The sequence below is a fragment of the Plectrocnemia conspersa genome, unplaced genomic scaffold, assembly GCF_051122295.1.
Source record: "Plectrocnemia conspersa isolate PC_06_02 unplaced genomic scaffold, ASM5112229v1 ptg000014l, whole genome shotgun sequence".
Classification (NCBI taxonomy): Eukaryota; Metazoa; Arthropoda; class Insecta; order Trichoptera; family Polycentropodidae; genus Plectrocnemia; species Plectrocnemia conspersa.
In genome coordinates this window covers 17,484,841-17,503,504 of record NW_028277178.1, presented here as the reverse complement: position 1 = coordinate 17,503,504, position 18,664 = coordinate 17,484,841, and the positions used below count along the sequence as shown (strand labels likewise).

The 18,664-nt window shown below is 29.4% G+C and overlaps 1 protein-coding gene across 2 annotated transcripts in view; it reads right to left on the bottom strand.

Annotated features, from left to right (window-relative positions):
- The window catches only part of LOC148226413 (EGFR adapter protein-like), a 194,947-nt gene that overhangs the window by 169,633 nt on the left and 6,650 nt on the right, over positions 1–18,664 (bottom strand). For both annotated transcript variants that reach the window (XM_088204276.1, XM_088204278.1), the window contains one exon: positions 17,848–17,948. The gene's annotated coding sequence lies outside the window, so the exon portion shown is untranslated. The remainder of the gene's footprint in view (positions 1–17,847; positions 17,949–18,664) is intronic.

The following is an 18,664-nucleotide window of genomic DNA, read 5'->3' as shown; positions in this document are numbered from 1 at the left end:
GGTTCTAAAATAAAAAGTATTAAGCGTATTTTTATTGCAAAAATAGCTGATTAAAAGATAAAGTGCATAGAAAAGATTAAAGTGAAAATTGATAGACCTAGATCGAAGTGGTTGGACTGCGTGAATTTTTTTTTACGATAAATAAATGAGAAGGGTCCATTTATATTTATAGATAGTTTAAGAGTTTTTATAAAAAAAATAATATTTCTTGCAAACATGAAATTTTTGCGAAAAACATTTTAATTTTAAACCCAATTATCTCATCGTCGACGGCGATTATTTCGCTTTATTAAACACTGCGATAACCGATAAGGCAAATTTGATTAGTAAAGGTATATGGTATATGCAGTATTAAAGTAATAATTATTATACATAGTGTATATTATTTTCTTTTAATTTATATTTTTATGCAAATTAAACAGTCCAAATGGCTTTCACGCAGAAAACGCAAAAAGCTCTTTTGCAACATTGGACACGTTTCGTATTTGCTTATACAAATACACAAAATGCATTTTTGGAATGAGCAAATATTTATGTAAAATTTGCATGCTAATTATCGTTTTGACTACGGAATTGTTTGCAGGAAATTACATTTTTTTATATATTTATTTTAGTTGAATAGTCAAAGATGAAAAAAAAACATTATGAGGGGAGAAAAGCCTTTATAGTTTAAATTTGCATATTATTGTTATATTCATATAATAGATTATATTGATACATAATAATAAACGTAATTTAGTGAGTTAAAAAAAATTAAAAGCTATTTAAACCTTTTTAAAAAATAATTTAATATGGAATTAATAGATGAGAATAAAATAATTGAAATGTCTTTTGTTGTAATGTGGCTTTAGCCTAATGCATCACAATGAGGTCAACACAATCAACAACTTCTAAGTAGCGAGACTGGAATCAAAGACTGTAAACCAATAAGATCAATATTACATAACTTACACCAATGGTTTCGTGCTAGGGAATACTAACAAATAATATTTATTAAATATCAATTAGTCATTTTAATCAAGCTTAGTTTTTTCGAGTGTGTTGCAATAGAATTCGTAATTAATGTAAAAATCAGTAAAATTCAAAAACCAACCTTATCGATGAATATTTTTAATATGATTGTTGGGTTTATCAATGGGACCGTTATTCAATTCATCAATTGAACCGCAAAGCAATCCATAAACGTACATCAGTAACATGTAATCAAAAATACTACCTAGGCATACTTGACATATAAAGGAGAAATTAAATCGGCAGGTGTGAGAATTCAAATATTACGATATTAATTCATCAATCATTTTTAATAAGAAAAATAATAACGGACGAAGTAATTTTGACGCTCAATTTTATATGTACATTATTAGTTTTAACTGACATCTAATTACATTCATTTTGATTTGGATCTATCCAAATTTATTCAAATGATTATCTAGGGTCCATCAGAAGCAAAATACTTGTCGTCAAAAAGAATTTAAAAAAAATCCAAGATATATTTACAGAAAGGAGTACGGGTTGTATCTGTATTTAAATCTTAGTGCCTTTTTTCTAGTATCGTAAGGATATAATTTATTTTATTCCCGTGTAGCTTTTAAGTGAAGCACATTTTTCAATTACTTAGGGTCGTTGTCTCGACTAGAGAGAGTCGTGATCGCGTCCCTTATTCTTGCCCGTCGCGGCAATAACAATGACTCTTTAACGAAGAATAAAGAAATTTTCAACCACAAAAATATTTATTACTCGTCTATTTTAGGTGTGACCATAATTGTTTATTTTAATATTTATTTGTATGATTTATGTTTGTAAAATGGTTTTCATGAAATTTTAAGGAAATCTAGGATTCTTATCCATTAATTAAAATAAAATATGTATATTAAATTGAAATTAGACATATAGTAATGGATGCAAAACATTGTCAATTTCTGTGAAAAATCTTCTCAACAGTTTCAAGAGATATTTGGATAGTCTTAAGAGAAAAATATGAAACAAAAAATATGTATAATATAGACTATGAAGATTCATTTTTATATACATTAACTAGAGCTTAAAGAAGCCTTAATGAAGCTGTTAATGACCCAATGGATATAGTATATATTAAAAATAATCGAAGGTGTGATATATATAAATATGGATGCGTTAAGCATAAAATGCAATTTTAATACGCGATAGTACATAATCTCATCAATAAATATCAGCGTTCAATGCACAGAGGATAAATAGAGCTTTCGTCTAATTAAATTTTGATATCGCCCACTTGACCGTGTCGGATTACGGAAAGTAATTTTAATTTTCATGGTAATCAGACCGTATTGAAATATTTAGCATATTCATTGACTGCAATGCGCGATTAAAAATCTATACAATTGACCATTAAATTTACATTTTAATATGAAATCACACAATAAATGGTTTAGTACAATTTTGTGATATAAATCTGGCCAAGTATAATAAACTACACAAAATACTAACAGTATATTAAAATTTTAAAATGCAAACCAAAACTATTATATTTTTATAAACTCTCCGAGTAAAACTGCATCTCTCTGAAATCCTCCTTGATATATGAACATGGCAAACTTTCAGTTTTCAACAAGTTTCCTGTTTAATTCTTTATATGCTTATATATACGTAAGTACTAAGTAGATCCAAAAGTATCCGTCCCAGATATAATAAAATCTTTTATTATTATTTTTAACACACCCTTAATTTTACATTAACTTATTATATTATGTTTTCTAGTTACGTCAATATATTATTGCGTGTCTTTTCATTAGCCTTTAAAGTTCTTATTAATTTTGATTAATTGATTTATAAATCATCCTTTTTTAATTGTCTCTTTTTATACCCTCTTGTGATTATTAGTATTTATATACAACTAAATTCAAATTGGAAATTATTTTGGAAATTTCATTAAGTTGTAAGTCATTCCTTATATGAATCATTAAATAATTAATAGTTCTGAATTATTTGTGTATTAAAATATTGAGCTAGATACTTTTAGACTCACCCTTACATACTTGTGTGTGCGATGAAACAATGCAACGGTGAGAAAATCCGGTTAGAGCGCTTATCAGTATGAAAAGTTCAAAGCTTTAAGGTTTTCGTGATATGATTAACTATTCGCATTGTTGTTAACTTGCTAGAAAATTACGTTTTAAAACACTTCACCCTTGACCGGACTCTTTAGCATTTTCCAGCCATGGAAATATGAAGATAATCTCAGAGCGCCACTCTAGACCACTTTCATAATTGCGGGTTTGAATAACGTATTCTCTTTGTGCTCATAGCTTTATTTAACTGCAGTAGAAATTAATAGTAAATAATTAGAAATATCTAGAAATTGTTTAAAAAAATAAATTTATATATTAATAATATATTTGTTATTGAATTAAAAAAAATAAAATGCCGATTTAAAACTGATCTGAAGCATTTACATTGAAATAAAAACTCTGACTAAAAATGTCAATAAACATTTAATTAAATTTAACATCCCATTCAAAGCTAGTATTAGTAAAGTGCAGCGTTTCTCAAAGTTTGCACAGATCTTTCCATTTTGAAACACTAACAACGGGTTAAGATAACGACCACTAGCGTATTTACCACAGCATGTATAATATAAGTACTGATCTTAAAGCTCCATCATTACCTTATTAAAATTGTTTTTACACAACATAAAAAGCATTTCCATTATAAATATATATCATATTTTATTGAAAGCGATGCATCATAATAGAACTGCACATCTCGTTCTCAAATTACATTATTAATGAAAGCCAGAAATGAGAGCACCGTATAGAATTTCAGACCTTTGTTCTCTCAGATGTTAACAAATAATGCTTAACGAACCGCGCTTATTCTAATTGCTCTTATAATTAAATATTATCAATTACGTTTTACGGTATTACACTATAAATATCTGAGTTCTTTATTGTATTATATATTGTACGGAGGAAACGAGAGAACTTGATAAAAATTGTCACTTGGGACCACTGAAACTTTCCACTTCGCATACAATTTTATTTATATTATAGTACTTTTGTTACATTGTGCGAGAACTAAACTATATCCGAATAATGTTATATTTAATAAAAATGTTTTCTTAGTACAAAATAAAATACATTAAATATAACATATCAGTAAAATTCGTATATCTTACTTCGTTATATAAAGTTTATATTTACGTCTAGAATTCATAATAAGTATTAATAAATTAAATACTTTTATGAAAATTTTAGAATTAAAAATAAATACACACATATGTACAAAATATATTAATTGGAAATTTGGTAAAGGATGCAGTTAAACCAGAATTCTATCGACCAATCAAGTCTTGAAAAACTGCTCTTTTAAAATTTAAAGCCAATATTAAATTATAAATCAATTTAGATATTTAGGGAGAATCACTTAACTACTAAACAGGTGCGCAGAATCGTTAATAAAATATTTGAAAATCAGTAAAAAACGATACTGTACTGCAGCATTTTTGGACATTATTATATAAAAAAATGAACTTTCCTCATTACTTCTTCAAAGTACTCATCACCAATCGCCATTTTTAGTTAAGAATAGGGAAGAATGAATTACTCTTTTCTAGTGGTTACATTTGATAGAGCGGTTTTAGCATTGGATGACAACCCGGTCATTACTTTAAGAATGTTACAGGAAAACTTTAGCAGAAATCAGACGTGGCTGAAGAATTTAAAAATTACAAGAACTGGCCTATAACCATAACTAATAATTGCTAATGATATAATCTGATTACTAGTAAAAAAAGCCAAAAAAGCCCACAAGCCAGATTTATATCACTCATCCTGCTAATTGTCTATATAAAACAGATTGTAGAAGAAATATAAACAGCACTATATTCTAAATTTTTTGATATTAAAAAAATATTACCTTTACCTTGTACTTATATTTTATTGTTCTAAAAACACCCTTTTATGAAATGGATAATAATATAAAACTGTACTAAAAATATACGTTTACAAATTCTGTTTTTGTTGCAATACTAAGACAGTTAAATATCTAAAACTTTTACTATATTGTGTTGTTACATACATATTTATATTATCAGTAACAATTAATTATGTAATATTTTGTAATTTTAATAATGTTGTTATATGCATCAAATATTTCATTCAAATGTGCTTCAAAAATAAATAAAATTGCTTTTATAAATATTTTTAATAAGAAGGTCCCACACTAGCAAAGGTTTTTAGCAATATATACAATAAATAAATTAAGCTCCCTTCAGACAACAATTTCTGTGATTTTAGACTGCGAAAAAAAACAATCTGAGCAATAGAATATGATGGAGATATTTTCACTGTGTTTTTTTATAGTACGTCTTTAGCAGCCTTTTCTATTAAGCAATGTTAACTTTTTCCGGTCCAATTGTGGATACAATAAGCTAGTAGCAACAAACAAATTGTCTTTGTCTGTTATTATTTGTTTACAGAATTCATTAACAATTATATTGAAATTGGTTAATTTTCCCATAAAAGTTGAGATGTAAAATGGCATTGATTGATAATTTGTGAGTAATCCAATGACCCAGTTTAGACAATAACTTAATCTTTAGCAGATTCCAATGTACATTTGTATATGCTAATTGGAGCTTCTCGGCTAATTTATATTTTGTTAAGTAATGATTTTGTTCTAATACTATTCATAACACATTCATCAAATTCCTGTGTATAGTTTATTCTCAACATCTATATTGCTCCCAGACCAAAAATGCTAATAAATCATTATTCTAGACATACACTTATAGTGCCTGAACAATAAATCGCACACCTTTTATTAATAGTGCTCCATTATTTCCGTAACGAAACTTCTAAATCAAAACACAATATATATATCATTTGATATTTTTATGTTGTAGGATTAACGATTTTATTAATTTAATTTTTACACTGCTACGTAGTGATACTAAAAATCAACACAGTGTACTGTTGTAGTATTTCTCTACCTAGCTTACAAAATTGGCCAGTAATTTATGAACATATTAAATTTAATTATATGTAAAGTATATATTTAACTGAATGTTTAGGGTAGTTTTATTAGTGAAATCCAAAGTCATGTACTGCCGGTCTGACTTTGTTTTGATATTTTACCCAGTTTAGAAAAATATTAAGCACATCTATATATTACTTTCGACCGCTTTAAAGATTTTTCTGCAATTGAAAATATTACGTTTCATTGAAGCAAATTATAACATATAGAAAAAAAAATCTGACAGCACTCCTATAACATATGTCCAGATGAATAAATTTAATGATAGCTTATAATGTCTTCGAAAGTTGACATTTTGTAATAAATTATTAAAATTTAAAAGTTTCACTTTATAAAAATTTGAGTTTAGTCAACATCAAATTTTCAATTCCAATCCATAGCAATAGTAAATTTAAAAAAAACTCCACAAACTTATCGATTACTTCAGTAATATTTACTATTTTTCCAAGCAGAATTTTCACACAATAGGATAACATCCGAATTGATATATTCGCAGCACAATAGATTCCCGATATTCAGGTGATATATTTTGTGAAATAAAATTATCGCGTCGGTCGCTCCGCGGAACAATTCCATCCGGCCCGATACTGCCGACCGCGATATTTCATCCTGTCTTTCCACGACGTGGATACGAGTTTAAATATTCCCCGTCCAAGTTTTCGTATTGAAAATCTTCGCCGGGAGGAGGGATTTCTTCATAGCCGAGAGATAAATTGGTGCCGAGTTGATCCGCACTGCCATTGCCATTCAAATATATTCATTAGCCAGAGAACGCTTTCCAATCTGCGCTACCGTTGCCAGTGAGCTTACCGTGTCTTTTTTCCACTTCGAAATTAATATTTTATTGAAAATAAATACTTGACTGAAAATAGAGCATATTGATTATAATACTGCTTAAAAATCAATCTAAGTTGTATCAATAAATATTACAGCAAAAGCCATATAAATTGCAACTATAGAGCAAATATGATATAATTTCTCATCGATGGGAATATTGCACGGTGATCAAATAATGTAATATAAGAATCTATTAAAGATAGACTTGTATTAAAGTTGCCCAACACAACTGCAAATTTTTGGTGGAGCTTTGAGAAAATTATAGATGCAGTGAAGAAAAATCATTTTTATCAGCACGACAGATCAGTCGTTTAAATCGATGGCTAACACTTGAAAGACTTGGATTTTAGATTTTTATCTAAATTTGTGGTTTAAGGTCAAAGAGATGTGACTTATTGTTAGTGGCAGTTTATTTTATAAACATATATAAATTACCACTTATATAGAGAAATGTAGTTGCCGCTATTGGGCGGTGGAGTTGTAATGGCAGGTCCTGGAAGCTAGATAATCTTTGCTGGCATATAGAGTTGTATTATTGACGGCTGTGATTTGTATGAGGTTGGGGCATTTGAGGTTGTTTGCGAGCCAATTGCATCCGAAATATGTTCACACGATGGCCACTTCGGCGATCGGTAACAAAGAGTCGAAGAACAATAGTAATGTTCTCTGAGTAAAATGTATTGTCTAGCGCGCGTCGTATGTGCCGTTAAGCTATCCGTGCAATATTACTGAATATCAACGCAATTATTCGGTCACGACATCTCTTTTCCGTTGCTGTGTTAATATACTGTGTATTCTCCCACTTGCTAGATGGGTTGATCTCTATGATTGTTTATTCGAATGGTAGTTCGAGTGAAAGTAGTTCGGTAGTTCGATAAAAAGTTGTGCAAGTGGTTGAAGTCCCCATGTGGAGCTTAAAACGTAGCTTTTAATGAGCTAAAAATATACTATAAATATTAGCAAAAAATAATATTTAATAATAAAATAAACGATCAAGTCAGCTAGTAATTTTACATTTAAATCCGGTTGTTTTATTTTTGTGCAAACAAATATTATACCGTGAAATTTATATATAAATTTAAGAATCCAATAAGTTTGCAAAAAACAACATTAAAAAATATTTTTAATTTCTTGCGAAGGTGGAAGAAATTAGACAACTTGGAAATAAATCCAAGCGCAATTAAGATATAAGTTATTCATTGAATCCTATTATAAAAAACACAGAATTGCCAATTACCATTCATTGACTAAACTCTCATAATCTTATCGTTAACTTGAAACATTCGCCATGAGTCTTAATGCTTAACGATTCGTCGTAAATGTCGTTAATCGAGAGCGAAATTAATCAGAGATTATCCGATTTGATCCCGGGCCACTGCTCATAATCAGTAAAAGTCAGCAGCCAATTTCAGGCCCCGATTGGCAACAAGTCACCGAACGTTTCCGATTAGACAAACACTATGTTCTTAGCACGATTCGATGTAAACTTTAGCCCCCGCTTGGTTCAACTTCGAGCTCATATTTGCTTTCTTTGAAATCACATTATCTAGCTGCAAGCGGACCGTGAACGGATCGAACCGGGTCACGTTGCGCCAATGCCAATATCTTTCGCGAGTCCCCGATCTAATTAATAATTCAGCATTCAATCTGTGGAAATTATTTGCCGTTTTACGAGACAATTTTGAATTAGGCATCTCGATCAGCGTTATGATGTTATACGGTAACTATGGCAGATTTGACGGTTACGACGGGGCATTAAAGCCTTAACTGTTACGTGTTTAATGTACGAGTGGGGGGTTGTGTTAGTATGTGTGTCGTAATATACATGTGAGCGCAGCTTACTACAGTGCTTAATATATATTATGCTTGTGACAGATTTTGCGTTATCCATGGGGCTAGAATTCGAGTGACGGCAATAGCGTCTACATATATGTGGTAAGGAATGGCCAAAAGTATCCGGGATGATATATTTCAACGTGTATATATAAAATAAATACCTACATTTTAAACAGTTCTGACAAAACTGACAAATATAGATTTGTCAGAACTTGTTAAACTTAAATATCATTAACAAAAACAATATTTATGGCAACTCGTATGATATCCAAGTATGAGGAGGAAAGAATATATAATATTTTGGGAATGTATAATAAGTTGCGAATATATAATATATAGAAGAAAAAAACATTAAAAACAAAGAATACCGATGAAATTATAAAATGTAGTATTTCTCACAAGTGTCAAACAAAGCTTACAATACAAAATGGAAGGTTGCAGCAAATCTACAAGAAAGCCGTTATATATGTTTATCAAATTCTATTTATAATTTCTCCGTCGAGTCTCAAGCGCCTTATTATTTATAGCGTTTTCCATTTCTCGAGAAATATGAAGATGATCCCAATTTCTCGACAATTTTTCAGATTTATTATATTTGTATATAAAAAATCTTTTTTCTGATTTTATTTACAACAATTTAAATCAATATGTATGCAATTAAAATTAAGTTTGAAATTTTATTTTTTGTTTATCGTGAAATTGCAAACAAATTGTGCATCATGAAACTCTTAAACCTAGCTAAACAATTACAGCGAGCATTTATTGTGATCAGCTGGACCAGTTGCACAAGAAAAAAGAAAAATAAATCTGTACTTGTCAACATAATTCAAATAGCTCTACAACACGCCAATACGCGACCTTATGTGGGGAAAATTGACTCTCGATAAAATCAAGGAACTTGGCTAGAAGGTTTTATCTCATCCACCCTATTATTCAGACCTTGCTGCTTTTGACTACTACTTATTTCGAGCAATGCAATATTTCTTAGACTATTAAACTATTTTGCATACAATATTTTATGCCAATAATATTTTAAAATGACGAAAGGTGTAAGAAGGTTATATATTCAAAAAAATATGTAAAATAAATATTTTTTCTTATACATTTGAAAGAACGACAATAATTTTTCGATTACGTAATACATATTCAAACAATATAACTTTATGCCTCTTTTTTCGCTACCTGCTCTGAATGCAGCTGTTAATCTAACGGATTTAAACTACTGTTTTTTTAAAAATGCAGCGGTTGCAAGTCACTTATAATTTAATTTTTAACAAAATATAATTCGCGAGTATTCTTAAAATTCCCGATAAATAAAAAAATAGATAAGAAACACTAATTGTACCCGTTGAAAAATTAGCAAAGAAAACAAAATATTCCAAACGTTCTATACACCACAAATTTTAATACCTAACTAGTCTTAAATATTTAAGAAAATGATAAAAGCAATGGTGTTAAAAACCAGCAACTACTTCGATACAAAATAACCTTTGAAACATAGTAAAGAACGTTGTCTTAATGAATTTAGTTGGTCACAAGAATCGATTATTTTCCCCCAAAAAGTATTCCATTAAAGTAGATCCTAATATTGATCGTATAGTAGTATTTGTGTTTTAACACTGAGAGATATAGCTTCGACAAGAAATTATTGGTTGATCTGTTTTGTATATATTTTTATTGCACAATTAAATCAGATGGCAGTATGCGAAATAATTCAGATGAACCCCCATGTCATCTTTTAGTAATTCGAAATAGAATAGTGCTGCTATAATTAGTAAGTATCCGAGTTCTTGCGAACCCTTTTAGGTGTTCTCTGCAAGCATATTTGTTAAATCGAGAATGAGTTAATTTTGATCAATTTAGCTGTAAGGTCGATCTTATTCATGAATGAATGAGATCAACATCAATGTCTTAAAACCTTAGAATTGTACGTTTCAATGGCTACAAATATATTGTTCATTGGTGACAAATAGTTTTGAATTTTTTTCTTACACTAATTAATGTTTGCGGTTACGCTCTTAAAATGGTTTTTAAAACGTCTATTGTTTTTTTATAGTTTAGTGTGGTGGCTTTTTCGAATTCTAGTGTGATCTCATATGAGGATTTATTTTGAGGGTTGATTAAATGCTTTTTAACGCGAAATTATGCATAATACTCGACAGTTAACTGTTGAACTGCGTGACCCTTTCACATAAACATGATTTACAATCCTGTCATATAACCTCATACTATAACGCTGTCGATATAAATGAAATGTAAATTTATTATTAATAATATTTCATTGTATATATGAGTTTCAAAAAAATTATCGTAAATATAATTATAACTCCGATTTTTGAGACAAGATAACAAGAAACTTATATTCTTTAAATGGTGTAAAAATATTACATATTGTAAATCATTTCTTAATTTAAAAATATATTAATAATTCACGAGTAGTTACATTAAGCGTTTGCGGTAAAACTCACTTCACAGGTGTGTTATCGTTCATTTTCAGGAAAAACCTCTTACACTTTCAATTCCTGACATATCCTTTTTGTTCGCCAAGGCGGAAATGCAGTAAAGCGAAGTAGAGCACCGATACTGTTTATTCTGCGTTTACTTTCCAATATCACTAACCATCAAACCGAAGAAACCATTACATATTAAACGCCAACATTCGATACCCTATACGAAAATAATTAAAATTTAGATATATATAAATATATATATATGTATAAGCTAACTCAATTATATATATATACATATTATTTTATTGCATCTGAATTATGGGGTATTTTTCTGCCAATTTTCAATCAATATGTATCGCTTTTAGAAATGATAATTAAATAAAGCGGAACCGAAGAAGTTTCAGCGGTAAGAAACCGAACAAGTTACCGGCGAGCTTTCGCTCGCCTTCGAGCAATAAATAATACACCAAACACGGTCGTAAGTTGGCAACTTATGATTAAGCTCGAGTGTATGTGCATATGTATGTATATGTGCTAAAGCGCGCTGCTCTAAACATACACATGCATAAGTAAAGTTAATTAAAATGTTTGAATACCACCGAATAATTGCATTGTTTCTGCTCACACAATGGGCCGCCGTTAACACCTTGGACACATTAAATAAACCCTCGGGGGTAAATTACAATTTCAACTATCCGCGAATCCCTTTATTCTTAGCCCTAAACCTTTTACGTTACAATTTTAACGCGGCGCCCCTCTAAATTTAGCCGCGCTTATCCCGAACGTTGACGCAATTAACCCAGATGCAAAATATACAAAACACGAGACACAGATCCTTCAGATGATGCGATTGTTATGGTTTTAATCAAGCTTTGTGAATAGCATTCGAATGGCTGACATAAATATAATTTATAGAAAACGGCATCAGCAAAAGCAATGTTATCAGGTTTGAGGTACGAATGTTGCTTCAAAAATAAACGTGAATATATCCGTTGTATTTTTGCAGTAATTAGTGACACGTATTTTTTTGATATCAACTAATGATTCAAATTGCTTCAATTACAGTATAATTATATCATAAATTTTTGATTTAGGTCAAGTAAAACCACAATGAATGATATATTAAATATGCATTAAATTGCATTTTTAAAAACTAAATTTATATACATATGTATATACTATGAAATAAATAGCGATTATAAAATTTCTATTGATTCGTGACCTTCCTTTTTTAATTGATAAACATTATAAAGGTTATGGATAAGAAAACTGATGAGAATTCAACAAGTGGCGTTTAGAATAGCTCTAAAATTTGTAACTTATTTTATTAATGTTCTAATCAATAAAAAAAGATTGATTTTTTTATTGTATTCGGATTCCAGGTTGGAATTATTATGTTTATGCTTTTCTCAACTACTCTAACTAAATTATCCTTAATGTTTTGAAACTATTAATGTTTTGTAAGATTTTATTTCCAAATAAATAATTATAAACTTCCAAATTGTGAATAACCATCATCTTTCAACTAATTATAATGTTTTACATATAATTCGTAATAAACTAAATACAAAAATTTCAATCAATCACTAACCTAAGCCACAAAATAACAACAAGCCAAAAGCTGTTCTAGAACGGCTACATTAAACTCTTATAAAACATGATAAATTTTGATATTAGGCACTTAACTAATATTTAAAAAAATTACAAAGAAATAAACCAGTATTAAATTAATAATAATATAAGATTGATGCCAAGTTTTCTCATATTCCTTCTATATCTATTTGATTATCTTTGTAAAATAAAATATATTTCTTTACATAAAATATATTAGGAGACATTATTAATATTTTTCCTTTTATTTTATTGTTTGGAATAACGTGAATAAATTAAAATCAGAAAAAGCAAATTCAAAAGTGGATGTTTAATAATATCCTTACCAATCCCAAAAAATAAAGGGGGTTTTTATGAGCGATGCCAAATTTTATTATTATTTAATCTGTAACTATTTAGATGAATTCCAAAAGCTCATAATACACGATACTCTTTATATCCCTTTTATTTTTTTCGGCTTTAAGAGAGTAATTAGTTTTTTTTCAATATAGTATGTTTTTTTGTATTTTTGTAGACAAACTACCATGTTTCACCTTTTATTCCCAATCTAGCAAAAATAACTCTGGGTTTGCATTGCACTCAAGAAAACATGTTTTATTAAAATTTTGACCGGCATTTACTGAGGAGTCCAAATTCCTTACAACTATCCTTACGTGACGCAGATGATTAGCATAAATTATTAACTTAATTCTGTTTAGTTTTAATTTTAGCAGACAGTGAAAACAACCTAACAAGCACGAAAGCGCAGTGATACAAGTCATCCTTAGTGATTTAAAAGTCGTAGGTTCAAATTCCATATGAATCCACGACATTTTTTATTATCAATCGTAGCTAAGAAATACAAATACGATCGAGCAACTGATATTAATATTAATAAACTAATATTTGATTAACTGATATTGATATACTGAATATTTGACAAACTGATATTTGCATAATAAAGATTTATTGTATTGTCGCTATATGGTTTATAAATATATTACCCGATAATTTCCAAAAGATTTGATAAAAGCACTATTCTAAGATATTCTCCAAAAATCAATTAGTCATTATTATATTTAAAGGCAATAAGGAAAACAATACACTAATAAGATTACTGCGTAACTGCTACAACTAAATAGTAATCGCCTAACATGAGGAAACTTGATGAAACTTGATGATAATTTTAAAAACAATTGCAACTATTGTCAAATACAATTTGTACGACGTATTGCTTACATACAAAACCGTCAGAGAAGTTTATTGATCTGCACCCAGACGATTACTGCTCTGACACCTGTAAGCCCCTCGAGAAAGTGGGAGCGCAAAATGCTCGCTTTCAAATCCGCAAGAGTCATTCGCTATTAGTTTAAGCACTCGTTTTTAAAACATTTTTATACAAATATACGTAAGCCACTTAAGTAATGTACATCAACATCTTTTGTAAATAAATGTTGGTAATTATTTTAAGGTTGGAGCTTAGTGTGAAAAAAATTGTATATAACTTTCAATTTAATACAATCACATACTAAGATTATACCTAATATTATTAAGTAATCCTGAAATTAATGTGGTTTGTTTTTAAATATAAGTTTTAACAGACAGTCGTGCTTTGGCTATTGATATCTGAGTATATACTTTGTTGTATCTTTGTTAGTGCACTTCTAGACTACAAAAAATATTAATATATTTGAGAAAAATATGTCAAAAGAAACCTTTCAATTATAATATATATTACGTATTTTATTTAAAACTGCTAATAAAATACAGTTATTTGATAGAATCAATTATTTCTAATACTAATATATAGGTACATAAACAACAATCTTCAGGGAAAATTAATTTTAAATCTTTCCTATATTGCTTCCTTACATATTTTTAATATAAAAATATAACAATAATAAAATCAATATCACGTATTATTTTTGCAATAAAAGGAATAAAACTTTCCTTACAGAAGATATTGCAATAATGTGGCGTTCAAAATAACCGTGCGACTGGTATCGATGAAACGTTATATTGAAAATGATATAGGGTGGTTCTAAAACTACTGCCATCAGCAACAATTTATACTTGTGTGTTACAATTTACACTTTCTGATATTGCACACATTTAGTGCACTGTGCTGTAACAATATACTTCATTTTTAATTCGATTAAGATGTTTCTTGATTTCGCATTGCTATTTTAAATATTAATTTGAAAGGCAATTCAAATCCCTGACCTTCTAATTGTTGAACACTAATAACAACCTGTTTAATAATGATTCAAAATAAATTAACGATGTATAAATAACTAGAAGATTTTGATCAATACTACCACAATATATATAGGTTGAATGTTCTATAAACACCAAAGAATGCAATAACGTTGCTTCTCAATACAGTGTAAACTGTTACAGCATTCCATCCGGCTGTAAAACAGTCGTTACCTGTAAAGATCTTTTCGTTTGCCTTTGTGTACTTCCGTGCAACTCTTAACCGCAATCCCTATTATTACCTGCAGAAACTCCGTTGAAGAGCCTTGGGAAAAGCACATTTAAATCCTTTCTGTGTGTGTTTTTTTGCCTTTTCCGAAACACCATATTGGTGTGGCGAGGGTGGTGGTGGCTCAGCCATTGTGAAATAACGGCCAACCTACCCCCATAATACGGGATGCCAGGCGGTAATAGACTCCACACACAAAGGTAAACGCAACACACACGTTACACTGAATAACCGCTGCCGTTTATGCGGTCCTTAATAATTCACCCTTAAATCCACTACAATCAAATGCCCTTTATCATGCTAAATACCCAATTCCGATTGAAAATTTCATATACTGTTTCATTATAAAAAGTACAACTATAACACCGAATACTTACTGATACTAAAAAGTATCCACTATTTAAATTTATTTCGGGAAACGTATTATAATTTAAGAACACGTTCGGATTAGCTTATCTGATAAGTATCATTATTACAATAAAACTATTTTAAATATTGGATATGTTTTGCTCCAATCAAATGTTAATATTCCTTTGTGAAACGCTCACAGAATCGAAGCAAGCCAAAATTACAACTTCGGGATTGCATTTTGCCAATCGAAAGTTTGCCAATTTGCATTTTTATATACCAAAATTTGTATTTTCATACTATATAATAAATAGCATTTTAAAAGTTTTTACTGCGTCGTATAACTGCTGTTTTATCATCATTTGTTCAATTGATAAATAGAACAAATGATGATCGAGATGCAAAATTTTCTCGTTATTCTTTTATTTCGCAAAACACATTTAGAGATTAAGTGGGTAGTAAGAGCGGTGTATCAAAAAGGGACAGGAAATCCTTATTTAACTATTCGAAAGTATTGTTCCGGCATCCTCAAACATTTGCCGTTTAGCAAATAAAATGCGAGTATTCGTAAAAAATACACACTAACATACTAATTTTTTCTATTAATATTTATTGTATTTAAAATTTCACATTTTTACTCAAAAATCAAATCAAATAAAATTATGAGCTTAGTGCAATGAAACCTCGGACTGCGAGTAACTTGCTTCACGAGTGCTTCGCAATATAAGCAGAAATTTTTAAATAATTTGTGGGGGTTCTTATTCTTGAAACTTGCACCCTTAATTACCGTAACCACGACATAATAATGATGAACTTGACACTAGCGTGTGAAGAAAGGATCACACAAAAGCCGTTGGGCGATTAAATTCCAATATAGTTCTTCCAGAATATTTAGATTGTGAATATTCACTATCAGCGACTTAAAGAAGTGATTTTTTAAGTATACGTCTCGATGCTACTCAAGGTAATCATATCTCAGCAGACCCTGAAGAAATTTAATGTGAAACAGAAATATATAATATTTATATTTTCTCATGTACAGATACATGAAAAATCTTTTTTTGATGTTTTCTATTAAACGTGAATCGGTTGCATTATTTGGTTACTGGGCCAAAAAAGCATAGGTGCATTTAAAAGAGACACAGTGTCCTTGAGCTCTTCAATTGATACAATACATGATTAAGACCATCGATAAAACATGGGGTGAGATTACCAAGAGAACCCTCTACTCTTCTAGGATAAAACTGTGGTCTAATCGCTTGTTAAGTGTTTGCTTATGAATAGGAGTAGCCAATTGTCGATGGAATTAGAGTGAACGAGGACAATATTGAAGAGTTGCTGGAGAAACTCTGTAGCTTCGTACTGTTGCTCTTAACGGCACAAAGCTAAAGAGAAGAATTTGCTTAAGAAGGAGAAAGAGGCTGAGAAACACCTCACTTCAAATGAGATTAAGAATATTTGTAAAATGTGGAAAACAATGCAAAATTACATAGAAAAGCGCCACTCGTGTAAGGCATTAGCAGTACGAGCAGTAAATCTATCTAATGACAATGCAATGGATAATTTCTTAGTTAAAGTTCGATTTTATTGAGTTTTTATTGGTAGACAGCAGTATTTCTGATATAAGTAGTTAATAAATTAAAATAATTTATTTTAAACTTGAATATTAAAAAAAAATTTGGGTATTTTTTAATATTTTTTATAAAGTATTTTTCGGTTTTGGAATGAGTCAACTTAATTTAACATAGAATTATTAGAGTGTTTTGAAATACAAACACATTTCCGAAACGAATTATACTTATAAACTGGGGTACTATTGTATTTCCTTAGAGTATATAGATTGAAGATAACTAAGAAAATTACCTTATCAGAAAAAAAAATATTCCTATATATAATATAATAAATAATATATAAAATTACTCTAAAAATATTTTTAGAGTAATTTTATTTGTGCCTAAAACATTATTGTTCCTTAATAAAATTTCTGTATATTTTGTATTTGAGTTAATTTTTAATTTAATATATGTTAAGCGATACAATAGTGGCTATAAAATAGGACATATATCACGAAAATATCACTGGAAACAGCGATTTTCTCATACTCGAACAGACGTGCATTTGCCAAGCTATTCAAAAATGATACACGGCTACTCGAAATGCTCTGGAAATCGTTTTCCGCATTTATGGATAGTATTGTTCGAATGCTACTTAATGTACGTGCTTCTCGAAAATACTTCTAACCGGACTGCACATAGTTGTATATTTATAAATAATACAAGCAACACTTACATTTGCAGATCTCTGTGTTGCTGAAAATGATTTGTGATGTCTGCGATGATTGCAAGTCGTTGGCGAAACACCCAAAGTCTTGCATCTCTCCTCTTGCTTATCTGAAAATCAATTAATATAATATGTATATTATTGTTATGCAGACCATTGATCTATTATTCATTTCTATAGCAATCTTATTAAATATTTTTAAGGTGAATGAAAATGCCGCAATACAGCATTGTTTCGTCGATGTATTTCAATTACTATGATATGATCTCAACTATTTTATCGCTAATAATTGTTACATATAACGAAAAATAAATATCATATAATAATACAATATGGAAAATATAATTACAAAATATTCATAAAAATATTATCTGATGCATGTATCAAGATTATAGTGAAAAATATTTTCGGAATAAAATGTTTAAACTTAATTGCTTTTTTATTGACAATCATTTTTTAGATTAAAAAACATTCCTATTTTCCGGATGTATTGTTACTATCTACTGTGAAAATATTTGCTTTGATCGTCGTAAAAAAATATATAAAAACGATATTTATTCTTTTCCGATTTGTACGATGGGTTTAATCGCAGCTCGCCAAAAATTAAAATCGAAATTTATGTTATTTTTTTCATCCACCGACTGAAAAACAATTCGCTAAAATGAGTTTCGAACTGTGCACAACTAGGACAAGATGAAATCAATGAAATTTTACATATCGTGTGACAGGTAATTGCACTGAAAAGCAATGTGAGCTGTGTTTTAATTACGCTTTTTGCTGATATTTGTGTATAGTTATTTTTTATCAATTCATTTTATGACTCACC